Source organism: Arachis hypogaea, chromosome 16 (assembly GCF_003086295.3).
Source record: "Arachis hypogaea cultivar Tifrunner chromosome 16, arahy.Tifrunner.gnm2.J5K5, whole genome shotgun sequence".
Classification (NCBI taxonomy): Eukaryota; Viridiplantae; Streptophyta; class Magnoliopsida; order Fabales; family Fabaceae; genus Arachis; species Arachis hypogaea.
This window is the reverse complement of record NC_092051.1, coordinates 133,313,641-133,329,122: the sequence shown is the minus strand read 5'-3', so window position 1 is coordinate 133,329,122 and position 15,482 is coordinate 133,313,641. Positions and strand designations below refer to the sequence as shown.

The 15,482-nt window shown below is 31.0% G+C and overlaps 1 non-coding gene across 1 annotated transcript; it reads left to right on the top strand.

Annotated features, from left to right (window-relative positions):
- The first annotated feature begins 5,659 nt into the window (after positions 1 to 5,659).
- TRNAW-CCA (transfer RNA tryptophan (anticodon CCA)) lies at positions 5,660 to 5,733 on the top strand. Its single transcript has one exon. It is a non-coding gene; the product is annotated as a tRNA-Trp (tRNA).
- The last annotated feature ends 9,749 nt before the right edge of the window (positions 5,734 to 15,482 follow it).

The following is a 15,482-nucleotide window of genomic DNA, read 5'->3' as shown; positions in this document are numbered from 1 at the left end:
ACAATACCAATAGAAACCATAGATTCAGAATTCTAGAAAAAAAAGTTCCAGCATCAATACAAACAAGCTTGAATCTAAAAGTGAAATTGATCTTATTTTTGTTTATCAACATGCAAAACAGTTGCAATATAGAAATATACAAACCCTTACCAACCATAGCCAATTGACTACAAATATTTAGAAGGAGAAAGATATCCACATCCACAAATACATTATCAAATCTATAAATTTTGCTGGCAATAAAAGAACATTATAATAAAGAGATCACAATTAAGGCATGTGAATGCATTAATTTGCATCAATGAAACCATGGGAAAGTGGATGTCCATGAAATTGAAATTGGGGTAAGAAAAATTGAACTTTACCAACCAAGATGAACCGAACTGTAATCAAGACAAAAAAGAATAATTCATAGAGGTAAATTATTGAATAAATTCACCATTACTCATCCAATACATAATAAATGGCTATTGAATAAATTCTCCAGATGTAGGGTAACTGTTCATAGTCTTATAAAATCTTATTAGTAATTTGATAAATAATAATAAATATTATTTTTAAATTTATGAAAAAATAGAAATTTAGCTAGCATCATTGGGAAAAAAAAGAAAGAACCTGTGATGCGTGGTGGAGGTGACGAGGGTGGCAACAACAGAGGTTGGAAGAGATAGTGACAGATTCAACTAATATTAACTTATTTCAATTCCTCCAACTATTCCAGTTTGATTACTAATATTTTACTAAACACAAAATGTAACACCCTACCACACAGAGCTTTACGCTTAAGCTGTAAAACAGAGATAGTGTGGTATTACGACCTCTAATCAAAGTAATTATACATATAATAACAGAAAGGATATAATATGCGAGGAGCCTGGAAAAAAAATAAGTAAAACAAAATCGCGAAATAAAAAGCGCAACGCTCAGAAAACGAGTTGACTTGTGGGCCAAGAAAGCCGTAGTTATAAGAATAAAATAACAAAAACTAGGAATGGAGGGCCAAAGATACAAGATAACAAGCTCCAAACTTAGCCTGCGAAGCCAAGATTGGCCGGAGAATATTTACATATATATATATACACATCCCAAAATTCAAAATACACAGCCAAACTCTAACTCTCCATAAACCTCTAAGAGGATCAAAAGAAACAAGTTATTCAGAGAGGAAACTAAGTACATATATACATAACTATACATCAAAAGAAACCCAGAAAATCACTCCGCTTCAGAAGTCCAGACACCTAGCGAGGTGCCTCTCGATCTGCACCTGAAAAACAACATAGTATGGGGTGAGAACCAAAGGTTCTCAGCATGGTAAAGGTGCCATGCATATAAGATATAAGATCCTGGGAATACCAGAGGCAATCCTAGAATACCGACACTCAGATATAAAGCTTAAGGAATTATAAACAGAAGCCATAAATAGGTGGTCATCTGACGGTTCTTAACCTAGCTGAACTTAACCTATACACTAAACTTTCCCCACCTTTCCTCTGTTCCTCCGTCTCCCATGGTTTGCACAGACAAACAAGCACAACAAGGCAAACACAAGTAGTTCACAAGTAGTACAGATAAAAGTTATAACAGATAGTAGACTGTAATCACATAGGCAATCCCGCATAGATCACAAGCAAGCAAAATAAACAATATGCACATGATGTATGCCTATCCTATGGCTGATGAGTTTCATCTGTCGGTTATCAAGCCAGCCCGACAAGTCCGGTTTGCTAAACTCTTGGACTATCCCCCGACGTGCATCCCCAAGAGTCTATGCATAGCTTTTTTTTCAAATATTTATAATTGCTCAATGGGGGTCAACATTCCCGGAAATTTATAAGTGCCCAGTCACACTTATGTCGCAGGGTCAACAGAGTATCGAATCTCAACCTGGAACATGTGGTGGCAAGCTACGGTATTTTATCCAGGGAAACACGTATCTCAGATCATTTGAGTGTATAAGCCAAATAGTGTTCGTAATCTTTGTAATCTTTGCTCAATCATATGATATAAGCCATGATTCCATATACATTTCAAATATACTCATTTTCATATTTAATTCATCACTTTTCCCACTTTACTTCACCTCCAAATTACCTTAATTTCCTAATCCCATCTTACTACTAGAACTACTACCAAGATTTATGACTATAAGAATGAAAATAGAGGTTTAGAAGCTTGAAATTTGGTTTGGAACTCAAAAACTAGATTTTTGCCAAAACAGGGGCCACGCATACGCTGGGCGTGCATATTTGCTTCCTCGCGTATGCGAGCTCCTTGGTCACGTATGCAAACCCCTGGTCACACGTACGCAAAAATTTTACTGCATCAGAAAAACCTGCAGAATTTCCAATTTTAATCCCAAACTTCCGACGCACATAACTTTTTTGTTTTAAAACATTTTTCTTCTGTTCTTCAAACGGCCACGGACCCAGTTTTTATATAAAATAAATTTAAAACCATTTGGGGGTCCGAAAACTGAGTTATAGTTCGCCGAAATTCAGTCAAAAACCAAAGTTATACAAACTTTGAAACCTCATTTTCATTAAAATCACACTTAATTCAATACCAATCCTGTAATTCATTAACAAAACACATCTTCTTCAACACCACAACAATCACCATAATATATCACATCTCAAATCACTAATATCATACATCCACTTCCCAAATACACCAACAAAGTCATAATTCACCTATTCTAGACTTATATATTCATGTCCTCAAGTTATTAATTACCAAATCATCAATTCACAACCTGACAAAATCATTAATAGCAATCTCTCAGTCAACCTTTCCTTAATATTTTACATGATTCCAACATAAACTTCCGCAATTAACTAACAAAGTCATTAGTCATTCATCATATACATACATTCACTCTTTAACATTTTATCAATTATCATCAAAGCTTAACATAACATTCTAGGCTTCATCTACCGCTGAGTTATACCCCTTCCCTTGCCCCTATCGAGAAATGGAACTAACTAATCCTAAGGAAAAGGGTCGAGAAACTCAACGCCACTATTCTTGAACAACTTGGAGTCGGGCCCAGCGTTTATATATAGATGTAGGAAGATCTGTTTGAGAAGTAAGAAGCTCCTTTGACATCTCTTCATCTGCAAAGAATTGTCGATGTGAAAACACAGAGACAGAGACAGAGACAAAAGGCTAATCTTTCAATAGGAAAAAGAGTAAAATCGGCAATTTTACAGTAAAAGTAAAAAGAAATCCCATATAAAATATTATTTCGAGCACCCCAGGATACGGCGGGCAATGTCACGAAATGTCCGCCGAGGTGGACAAATATGGGTACGGATATAACAAAATAATGTTATTAAATCTAATGAACGCATTCCCTCCAAGAAGTCCATTTTATCAGAATTTCGAACTTCTATGGCTAATATGTTTTTTTTGGGGTGGAATTTGCGGCGGCAACCTATAGGTTTCGTCGTTTTTATAATTTCTTCCCTAGCAGAATGTGAAAAATTACCTTTTGATTTACCAGAAGCGAAAGAAGAATTAGTAGTGGGTTATCAAACCGAATATTCGGGTATCAAATTTGGTTTATTTTATGTTGCTTCCTATTTGAACCTATGAACTTAGAATCTAGAATCTGATGATCGAGTCGATTCCATGATTCTAAGTCCATTCCATACCGGACCAGACCGGAATAGGGTTATATACAGATTCTAATCCTTATGGGGATACTAGAGAAACAAATAACACTGATGAAAAAGGGGAATTGGCTTTAATATGTTATGCACAACAACCAGATTTTCGACGAGACATAATAAAAGGATCCATACGTGCTCAAAGGCGGAAAACTATTACTTGGAAAATTTTTCAAAAAAGTCTGTATTCGCCCCTTTTTTTGAATAAAATTGAGAAACCCCCATTTCTTTATACCGAATCAGTATAGCTATCCTTCTTCGGACACAACAACGAAATTAAAAGATTCGTGCTGAGATCAAGTACTAGATTCTTTCTAACTTGCTTGTTGGTTGTATCAATGCAATGTACTCAATACAAAATTCTGCAAATTTTAAGAGTCTAATGGATCTTTATAGTATAAGATGAAGGTTTTCCACATGTTATTAATTAATATATATTCAATATTAGCTTTGGATTACAAACCGAAGATCAGGTAGACAGTTTCTATGGGGCGTAGGCCTCCCAAAAGGTAACGGAGGCGTGCAAATTTTTCCTCGGGCCAGACGGAGATTGGCTCTCGAGTGCAAAGGCAGAAGGAAGCTTGACTGCAAGACCCACCCGTCGAGCAGGGACGAAAGTTGGCCTTAGTGATCCGACGGTGCCGAGTGGAAGGGCCGTCGCTCAACGGATAAAAGTTACTCTAGGGATAATAGGCTGATCTTCCCCAAGAGCTCACATCGACGGGAAGGTTTGGCACCTCGATGTCGGCTCTTTGCCACCTGGGGCTGTAGTGTGTTCCAAGGGTTGGGCTGTTCGCCCATTAAAGCGGTACGTGAGCTGGGTTCAGAACGTCGTGAGACAGTTTGGTCCATATCCAGTGTGGGCGTTAGAGCATTGAGAGGACCTTTCCCTAGTATGAGAGGACTGGGAAGGACGCACCTCTAGTGTGCCAGTTATCGTGCCCACGGTAAACGCTGGGTAGCCAAGTGCGGAGCGGATAACTGCTGAAAGCATCTAAGTAGTAAGCCCACCCCAAGATGAGTGCTCTCCTATTCCGACTTCCCAAGACCGTCTTTACATTGGATGGTTTGATGTTTTGATGATCCCTACTTTATTAACCGCAACTTCTGTATTTATTATCGCTTTCATTGCTGCCCCTCCAGTAGATATTGATGGTATTCGTGAGCCTGTTTCTGGATCTCTACTTTATGGAAATAATATTATTTCGGGTGCCATTATTCCTACTTCGGCGGCTATAGGTTTGCACTTTTACCAACCACTCCCCGAAATATCCTACTTTTTTGGAATTATAGATTGGCGATTGGAATGAACGATTTAGAAATCGTGATGATGAACTCCCCAAATATATGGTATGGAGTTTTGAAAAAAGGGGGGGGGAGGGAGATCCTTCTGAGCGAATCATATCATTCCAATCTATTGACAATAAAAAAAAATTGTTTATACTAAGAACATAGCATAAGGCGGTCGGAAAAGTGGGCCCCCATCGTCTATGTCTCTTACCAATTCTTCCCCCCGAATTGAGACCCATTATTCAAATCGATGGGGGAAAACTAATGAGCTCAGATATTAATGAACTCTATGGAAGAGTTATCTATCGGAACAATGCTCTTATCGATCTATTAACAACAAGTAGATCTACTTCAAGCGAATTAGTAATGTGCCGGGAGAAATTGGTACAAGAAGCCGTGGATACGCTTCTGGATAATGGAATCCGCGGGCAACCGATGAGGGATGGTCATAATAAGGTTTACAAATTATTTTCAGATATAATTGAAGGTAAAGAGGAAAGATTTCGTGAAACCCTACTTGGAAAAAGGGTTGATTATTCGGGACGTTCTATTATTGTAGTAGGACCATCACTTTCATTACATCGATGTGGATTACCTCGCGAAATGGTATATGCAAGCAAGATGTATTGGGGTCACTTAAAATTTAATAATATTTTATTAATATAATATTATTATGTTATTAAAAAAATAAATAATAAGCGCTCTTAGTTCAGTTCGGTAGAACGTGGGTCTCCAAAACCCGATGTCGTAGGTTCAAATCCTATAGAGCGTGATTCCATTCTTGTTATATTGAGAATGACAATGAAATAATTAAACAGTAGTTTAAAGGCTGAATTTGACCTCCTATTTCTTTTCTTAGTTCCATTATATTCTATTAGGTCTCAACAAGAAAATAGGTGTTTTACTATGAACCACAAGTTTCATGTTGAACGCAGTACTCATACCGGCAATTATAATCAATGGTTTTTCTATCAACCACCATTCACTTCGGAGATAACCTATACTCTGTCAATCACCTAAATAGTGAAATTATTACCTTATTCTTGTTAAGGGATGAAAAAAGATAGAAAATTTTTTTCTATTCCAACCTAATTCTTCCTAAGATTTCTATTTAGATGAACTGGCTCTTACCAAAGTTATATATCGAAAATAAAAAAGAAAGAAAAAAAAAGATGAAAATATAGAATTTGAATCTTTAGAAAAATTTAGAAAAAATCTACATACTGAGAGTAGGTTCAAAGATGTATCTAGGGATTAGTCATTTCAAAGTGAATTCTTCCTAGATACCCAATATATATGAGATTTTAATTCACTAGTGAATCAATTTAAAAGAGACCTAAAGTTAGGGATTTCTCAATAGGTAATGTTGCTCCAACACCCAACCAAAGGGCTACTGCAGTACCAATCAAAAAGATGGTTGTTGATACTGGACGACGAAATGAGTTTTGGAATTTATTAACATTCTCCAAAAAGGGTACTGTTAATAATCCCGCGGGTACCGAAACCATTAAAAGAACGCCCAATAACTTATTGGGCACTGTACGAAGTATTTGAAATACAGGAAAGAAATACCATTCCGGTAATATTTCCAAAGGAGTTGCAAATGGATCCGCGGGTTCCCCAATCATTGATGGTTCTAAAACTGTTAAACCTACGTTACAGGCAATAGTACCTAGAATAACTATGGAAAAAATATATAAAAGATCGTTTGGCCATGCGGGTTCTCCATAATAATTATGACCCATTCCTTTAGCGGCTCTCCTAGGGTTTCCTCATCTGGGATCCTGGGGAAGAGGATCAAGTTGGCCTCAATTTTCCGATAATATATTAATTGAAACAAAATTGGATCAGAAAAATTTTAATATAATAGTCAAAGAAAGACTTCTTAAGTTAATAAATAATTTAAATAATAATAAATAGGAAATTTCCCTAACATGGAAATCTATTTCATTTTTATGGAATGTTCGGGCAGAAATAGACCCCTTTTTATTAGAAAACAAAAAAGCTATCGACCGCCGAAGTAGGAATAATGACACCCGAAATAATATTGTTTCCATAAAGTAGAGATCCAGAAACAGGCTCACGAATACCATCAATATCTACTGGAGGGGCAGCAATGAAAGCGATAATAAATACAGAAGTTGCGGTTAATAAAATAGGGATCATCAAAACACCAAACCATCCAATGTAAAGACGGTTTTCTATTTCTTAACAAAAGGGTTTTTTTATGTATACTTATAGCTCAGGACCCCACTACTCGTCGTATTTGGTTTGGTATTGCTACCGCACATGTAGAATTGAATCGTACCAGTCTCTACTGGGGGTTATTACTCATTTTTGTACTTGCTGTTATATATACATATATTCCCAAAATAAACAAATCAAGAGCACTGAGTCAATAAAAACTGAGAAGGTTGATTCAAGAAAAAAGAAATATATATAATTTTGAATTGTATTTGAGAGGCGGTGGTTTACCCTGTGGCGGATGTCAACGGTTCGAATCCGCTTATCTCCAACTTGTGAAATATCAAACCACAATCAATTTCTATCTTAGTTCACAATTATACTCAGGGCACTAAACGATTTAACATACACATGCATTCAATTCCTATCCTATGGTCATTTATCCTAAGTTTTCACAGAACATTATATATTACATACGTGAAACCTAAATCATACCTTGGCTGATTTCTGCGTATTGTCCAAGGCAAAATCACCAAAACCAACACAGCCCCAAGGCCCAAAAATTCACCAAAGCACTAGTACTCAACCTCCACCAAAATTCCAATGTCCATAATTTCAAGCTCCAATTACTTATACACAACCTAATACATATACACAACACATATACACCCAAATTCACATATCCGTATATACAATTCAATATTCATACACTAATTCAATGAACTAACTAGGGTTAATAATCCTTACCGTACCCACGGACAAAACCATCCAAGCCCGATAAGCTTCGCAAGCTAAATCGAACCTAGAATACCAAAATCAACAAAATCTCAACATATAGGCTCATAATTTTCGAAAATCAAATGGGTAGATAAACTGAGGTGAGATTGTGGCTTACCTATGAAATTGTTCTGGTAGTATCGTAGAGCTCGACGCGGTGGTCACGTGGCTGCAAACGGTGCAGCGATCGGAGCTCAGAGTGAGAAGTTACGTGAATTTGTTTATGGCGTTAGGGTTGGATTTCTTTTCTTTCCTCCCCTTGGCTGCTTCAGCATTATGCTGAATGGGGAAGAAGAAGATGAGCTTTAGCTCATTTAATTGATGGGCTGGTTGGGCCCACGAGCCTGGTTTGGGCCGAGGCCAGTTCAATCGGTTCCGCCTGTTCGGCCCAATCTTGGGACAAATTCTTTAAAATTAGTGTTAAAATTCTCGTTTTAATGAGCTCTATCCTAATTTAACATAATATTCATATTTCTAATTTTTTTATTAAATTTTAATTTATTGACTAATTATTTGCTAAGTTTAATAGAATTTACAGAAAAAATATTAAAATTAAACCAATCAGTTATTATTAAAAAAATCAAAATAAAAATATTTATCAACTCAATCAGTTATTATTAATAACTCACTTACTTGGAGACATTTGTGGTGCAAAAGACTTTACCAACGTGGTAGCAGCGGCGGGGGACACTTTGGGATGAAGAGTGTATGGTTAGGGTTTAGCAAATAGCAATGTAAAAAAAATGTAAGAAGGGAAGAAGACATACCTAGATGAAAGAGGAAGGGTAGCGTCACAGCTAACGGAGGCAAGTGGCGGCAACGGCGAATGACGGAGGCAACAACTTGCAGGGAGAAACAAGCTCCTTCATCGCAGAAACAAGCTCCAGGTGGATGCTCCTCGACGACGATGATGGTTAGTTGGAGTCGTGGGAAGCGGTCGGCGACGGCGAAACGGTGGCAAACGGTGGTGATGGGGGTTGACGGTGAGAGAGAAAGAAAAAAGGGAGAGAAGTGATATTGATGATGTTGCAGAAATGGGGGAAGGGTTCGCAAATTCGAATTTAGGGTCCATTTTATCGGAAGATTTACCATCGAAAAAATTCGCTGATAACGTACAGTCTATAACCAAAACGACGCATTTCATTTAATTACTTTACCGTCAGATTTTTTCGCCCCTAAATCTGACGATAAAATGCGCTTCCGCTAAACATTTTTTGTGCCATTTGTTACCATCGGATTTAGGGTCGAAAATATAAATCCGACGGTAACGTATCATGGATGATGAATTTAGTGTTGCAACTGTCGCAAAATTCGTTAGTAAATTCAACGGTAATATACAACGCTAAATCCAACGATAATCAGCATTTTTCTTGTAGTAGTGAAAAATAATATTTCTTATAACTTCTCAATTTTTAATTAAAATACCTCAACAAAGTGAGATTCTTCTTAAAAGGAAGAACAAAAAAAGAAAAAACTTACAAGAAATATGACAAGAATAATACTTTTAAAAAGTGATTTGCCAAAAATATTATTCTGCATTGAGATAACAAACATATAACATGTCATATTCAAAATATAGTTTTATTAAGGCCGATAATCAAATAAACTATTTATGAGTTTTAAGAGAAAGAAAATCCAATATATTCTACTTCCATATGTTTAAATCACATTGTTTTATATTTAACAGACAAAATTACACAATGCTTTAGATATTTAAGTAAAATCATTTTTCAAAGTTAATTAATTTAAGAATAGAGAAATGTCAAAGAGTCATCATAATTTGTTATTTTTTGTCATTACTTTTAATTAGTCATTAATTCAATTTTTTTAGTTTAGTAATTCAATAACATAATTTAGTCTATATTTTTAAATATTAACGACTAATTAAAGACTAAAAATAATAAATTCTAATGACCTTTAGTATTTCTTTTAAAACTATATTATCATTGTAGTTTTGAATAGTGGATCATGATGTGAACGCCATTGTTCATTGTTGACAAATGCGGATTTGGATGTATAAAATACTATATCCACTTCTCAAGTTAGATGTTGTAATAGAATCACAAGAAACAAAGTAACAAAAATATCTATGATACCCAACAATAATATCTTCTGAAGAAATTGTATGGAACCACGAAGAAAGTAACGAAAATATCTATTGTACGTACAGACAAAAACTAAACTAAAAGCAATAAATGTTATGGGAAGAAAGGGATTCAAAGAAGGAATAAGGAGGATTTTTGGCATAAATGAACTCCGGCATATATATTAACTTTTGTGTAGATATACGCTATGATATATTCCTAAATATAGAACCGAGTTAGTTCAATGAAAAATTACTGTGTTGTTTTTCAAGCCATGCTGTGGGGGATCACATCAAACCTAGCCAAAGTTATATTTATTATTTGATTCAATTAGATTTTGTTTCAAAATTGAACCAAACCGTGACAGTAATGACACACACCTATTCAATACATCAAACATTTTATTATTATGTTAGGAAAAAGTTTGGTAACCAAAATTTTTCAGCCATAATTAGCCAAAATTTTTCATAATTTACTTCATTTATATTATTTAATATCAGTTTTATTTTTTATCTCACTCTCTTATCATTCTACTTATCACCGTTCTTATCAAATTTACTTTTTAATGATATTAATTATAAAATCATATCCCTTTTTATTAGGCATTATTGTAATCAATACTTAATATTCCTTTTTATAATTTAATTTTTATATATAAAAATACAATAAAGATTAATAATAATAATTATATTTAAGAACGGTAATTATAATATCAATTACATTAAATAATTACAATTGATTCTTTGTCCGTTATAGTATTTATTATCAATTATTGGAGATATGAAACATGAAACCTATCATAATATATAGGGTAAAAAACAGAAATAAGTCAAGGGAGAAAATAATTTACGTGAATAAACCAAAACGAAAATTGTTTCATGAATCCACCAATACACATTTGTATGTAATTCGAACCAGTTTGGTTCGAACTCCATTTCTACATAATTCGAACCAGCTTGGTTCGAATTATACACAAACACGCACACACTAATTTGAATCAGCTTGGTTCGAATTACACACACAGTAATTCATGGTATAATTCGAATTATGTTGTTAAAAAATTAATAATTTATTAAAAAAATTTTATTAAAAAATTTATTAAAAAAATTAATAATTTAAAAATTAAAAAATATATATTTTATTTCATACGTTAAAAAAAAGCTAACAAAATATTGAATTACGAGACTTCTTTAAAATATTAATGAGTTATCAATTCGAATTTCATGCAATACTTTTCTGTCCATTTTTAATAGCTCATGAATATTTTTTAATAAATTTTTTTAATATTTTTTTTAAATTATACTACAAAAAATATTTTATCCTATGCAAAACAATTTAAAAAAAATGGCTTAAAAAATGTTAGGAGTACTATAAAAATTTGTAATGTTATAATAACTTAGGTAAATACATGCATGTACTCAAATTGTCAATAATAATTTAGAAATGAAAGAAAATATTTTATTCCATATAAAATAATTAAAAAATATATTTTATTCTATACAATATAATTTTAAAAAATGGCTTAAAAGATGTTATGAGTACTATAAAAGTTTGTAATATTCTAGTGATTTAGGTAAATATATGATAAAAATATTTTTCTTTAATTTCTAAATTATTAGTGACTATGTGGAGTATTTCTTTAATGTCCTAAGTCATTAGGACATTACAAATTCTTATAGTACTTCTAACATCTTTTAAGCCATTTTTTAAATTATTTTGCATAGAATAAAATATTTTTTTGTGGTATAATTTAAATAAATTTATTAAAAAAATATTCATGATAATTTTTTAATAAAATTATTTAAATTATATGGTGAGATATTACATGATTCGAATTACGCATAGAGAAGTTCCAATCACTCTGATTCAAATTATATGGTAAGCAATTCGAATTCTATACAATACTCTTCTGCTCATTCTTGATAGCTCATGAATATTTTATTCTATGTAAAATAATTTAAAAAAATATTTTTTAATAAATTTATTTAAATTATATAACAAAAAAATATTTTATTCTATGCAAAATAATTTAAAAAATAGCTTAAAAGATGTTAGAAGTACTATAAAAATTTATAATGTCCTATGACTTAGGACATTAAATAAATACTCCACATAGTCACTAATAATTTAGAAATTAAAGAAAAAATATTTTTATCATGTATTTACCTAAATCACTAGAATATTACAAACTTTTATAGTACTCATAACATCTTTTAAGCCATTTTTTAAAATTATTTTGTATAGAATAAAATATATTTTTTAATTATTTTGTATGGAATAAAATATTTTCTTTCATTTCTAAATTATTATTGACTATGTAGAATATTTTATTTAAAATTTGAGTACATGCATGTATTTACCTAAGTTATTATAACATTACAAATTTTTATAGTACTCCTAACATTTTTTAAGCCATTTTTTTAAAATTATTTTGCATAGGATAAAATATTTTTTGTAGTATAATTTAAAAAAAATTATTAAAAAAAATTATTAAAAATATTCAAGAGCTATTAAAAATGGACAGAAAAGTATTGTATGGAATTCGAATTGATAACTCATTAATATTTTAAAGAAGTCTTGTAATTCAATATTTTGTTAGCTTTTTTTTAACGTATGAAATAAAATATATATTTTTTTAATTTTTAAATTATTAATCTTTTTAATAAATTTTTTAATAAATTTTTTTTAATAAATTATTAATTTTTTAACAGCATAATTCGAATTATACCATGAATTACTGTGTGTGTAATTCGAACCAAGCTGGTTCGAATTAGTGTGTGCGTGTGTTTGTGTGTAATTCGAACCAAGCTGGTTCGAATTATGTAGAAATGGAGTTCGAACCAAACTGGTTCGAATTACATATAAATTTGTATTGGTGGATTCATGAAGCAATTTTCGTTTTGGCTTATTCACTTAAATTATTTTCTCCCTTGACTTATTTCTGTTTTTTATCCTAATATATACTTTATGTTCAATCATATTCATTCAAAAATCACAAGAATAACACCATTGCAAGCACAATAGTGTATATTGTATAAGCCAAAAAATTTTACAAAAAATTATTTTTAACTAGTTTTGATGAGGTATGGTAATAAACCGATTTTTTTTTGTGTTTTTATGTGTATTTATAATTATATTGTACTACTATGTTCATACACATAACATTCATACGTGTATATACATAACATCCATAATTACATACAACTAACATCTAAAAATTAAATTCATGTTTATTAGATATTACAACCATACACGTATCATTTTTTAGTTATTGCATAAGTAACTATTAAGTTAACACAGATATTTTTAAATTTTATCATAATTAAATTTTAAAAAATATCAAATTCTTAAATTAATTTATTCAATTGATAAATTTACTCATAACATCCATAAATTTATCCACATAACATCTATAATTTCATATTAATAACATCCATAATTTATACTCATAATATTCATAATTTCATACCTATGATGTCTATAATTAATAAATTTTTATAATTAATATTATCAAATTTTAAACTATACGTCTTATTGTATTTTCAAATTATCTCGTATGTACACTAGTAGGTCGTTATTTTAATTATTTTAATATTTTTTAATATTCATATGTATGCTTATTTATTAATTTTAATATGACGAGTTAATAATTATTTTTAAAAAATTATTTTTAAATTTTTGTTTATATTTTATATTTTATATTTTATTTTTTAATAGTCTATATGTAAAATATAAGTTGTATAGTAGAAGTTGTTAAAATTTTTTAATTATTTAACTTTCATAATTTTTGCAGAGAATTATTGCATTTAATGGATAATAATGTGATTGAGAGATGTTAGAGATTTGATTTGAGAGAAACTGAAATTGATTTTGGAAAGAACATTAATGACTCCAAATATGCAGCAAAATAATAGATGGTAATGAGGATAAATGATAAAGAAGTGTATGTCACTTGCTTATCAAGAGAATAAAAATTTTTACATGACATTTCTATATTGTAATTATTTTTTGGTTACCTAGCATTATCCATTATGTTAATACTTGATTCAATCATGATTTAAATGTTTCCGATGACGTCAAATTTGTCTCATTTTTTAATAAATGGACGACCTTAGCAATGAATGAAGTTAAAGTTAATTACTTTCCAACCATATATGTGCAGGTGTATTAAAATCCCCTTGCACTTTACTAAGCAAAATGAACAACTCGATCACAATGATATATCCTCTTTTATTTTGATGGGATAGCAGTATGAAACAAACAACTTTATTGATGGGTTTTAAGATGAGAGAAAAAATGCGGCACAAATGGAGAATCCATTTTTTTGTTTTTTAAAGTAATCTGCAAATATTTGCTATACTTGTAGGAATTTTGTTAAATAAATAATTTATTTTTTATTTACTGAAATAAAAAATTTGGCAACAATTTATGTTTTTGCGTTCTATTTACATATTTCGTTTACTAAACGAGATTAGACACGTATTTATGCTGCTATAAATATGGAGTGGAGAAAATATGTTCATCCAAGTGTATGAGGTAGAATTTTTACCGATACTAGATGAGAAGCTATGATCGGAGTGATACGAGATATGTTTGCATCCTAATCCTGCCATGCGTCGAAAAGCAATAGGAAAGTCAATTTTTATAAGATTTCGGAATGAAATGGATGAGGTTGTTGAGTGTGCAGAAAAAATATGTGAGTTGGGCTGGTAAATCTTATTGTATGTGGTATTAGTTTTCTCTAATACTTTGTATTAATTTAATTTTATTGTTTCCTACATTAGTTTTATGTATTGGTATCCTAATAAACGAGTTGATTATACACATATTTTATTTACAGTATATCTTGTTTATACAAGATAAATTCTATTGCATAACAAGTGTATATCTGTGACATGTTCATCATTGTACGTCTCTATAAATAAGATATGTAATAAAATAAAAAATATAAATTATCTCTAAATTATCTATTTCATTAAATAAAAAAATTAAATTATTTATTTAAGAAAAATCCTATACTTGTCTAGTTCCATATTTTATTTTCTTTAGTTTATTTTGCTTTCTTAAGTAAACAGGTCCGTACGATGGTCTTGTGTATATATAATTTTTTTTTAAATAAATTTAAAAAATAATATTTCTTAAAATAAGTTAAAATAACTTTAAATATCAAATGTAAAAAACTATAAAAAAAAAAACAAAAATAATCAGGTGGAATCTACTATACCCAATTTTGGTTATAATTATTAGTATGGACTCATCCGATTTTTCTCACAAAAAAAAAAAATTTGGTATCTTTTTATTTTTAAATTATTATTTTTATAAATTATTAAGAAAAAAATCATATTACACACACGTGTAGTTGAATTGTATGATAAATAAAATCATTTTTAATAATTAAAAATAACAAAAATAATATTTGATAAAGTTATATTAAAATCTTTAATAATAACAATAATAGATATAAATATATCAACTA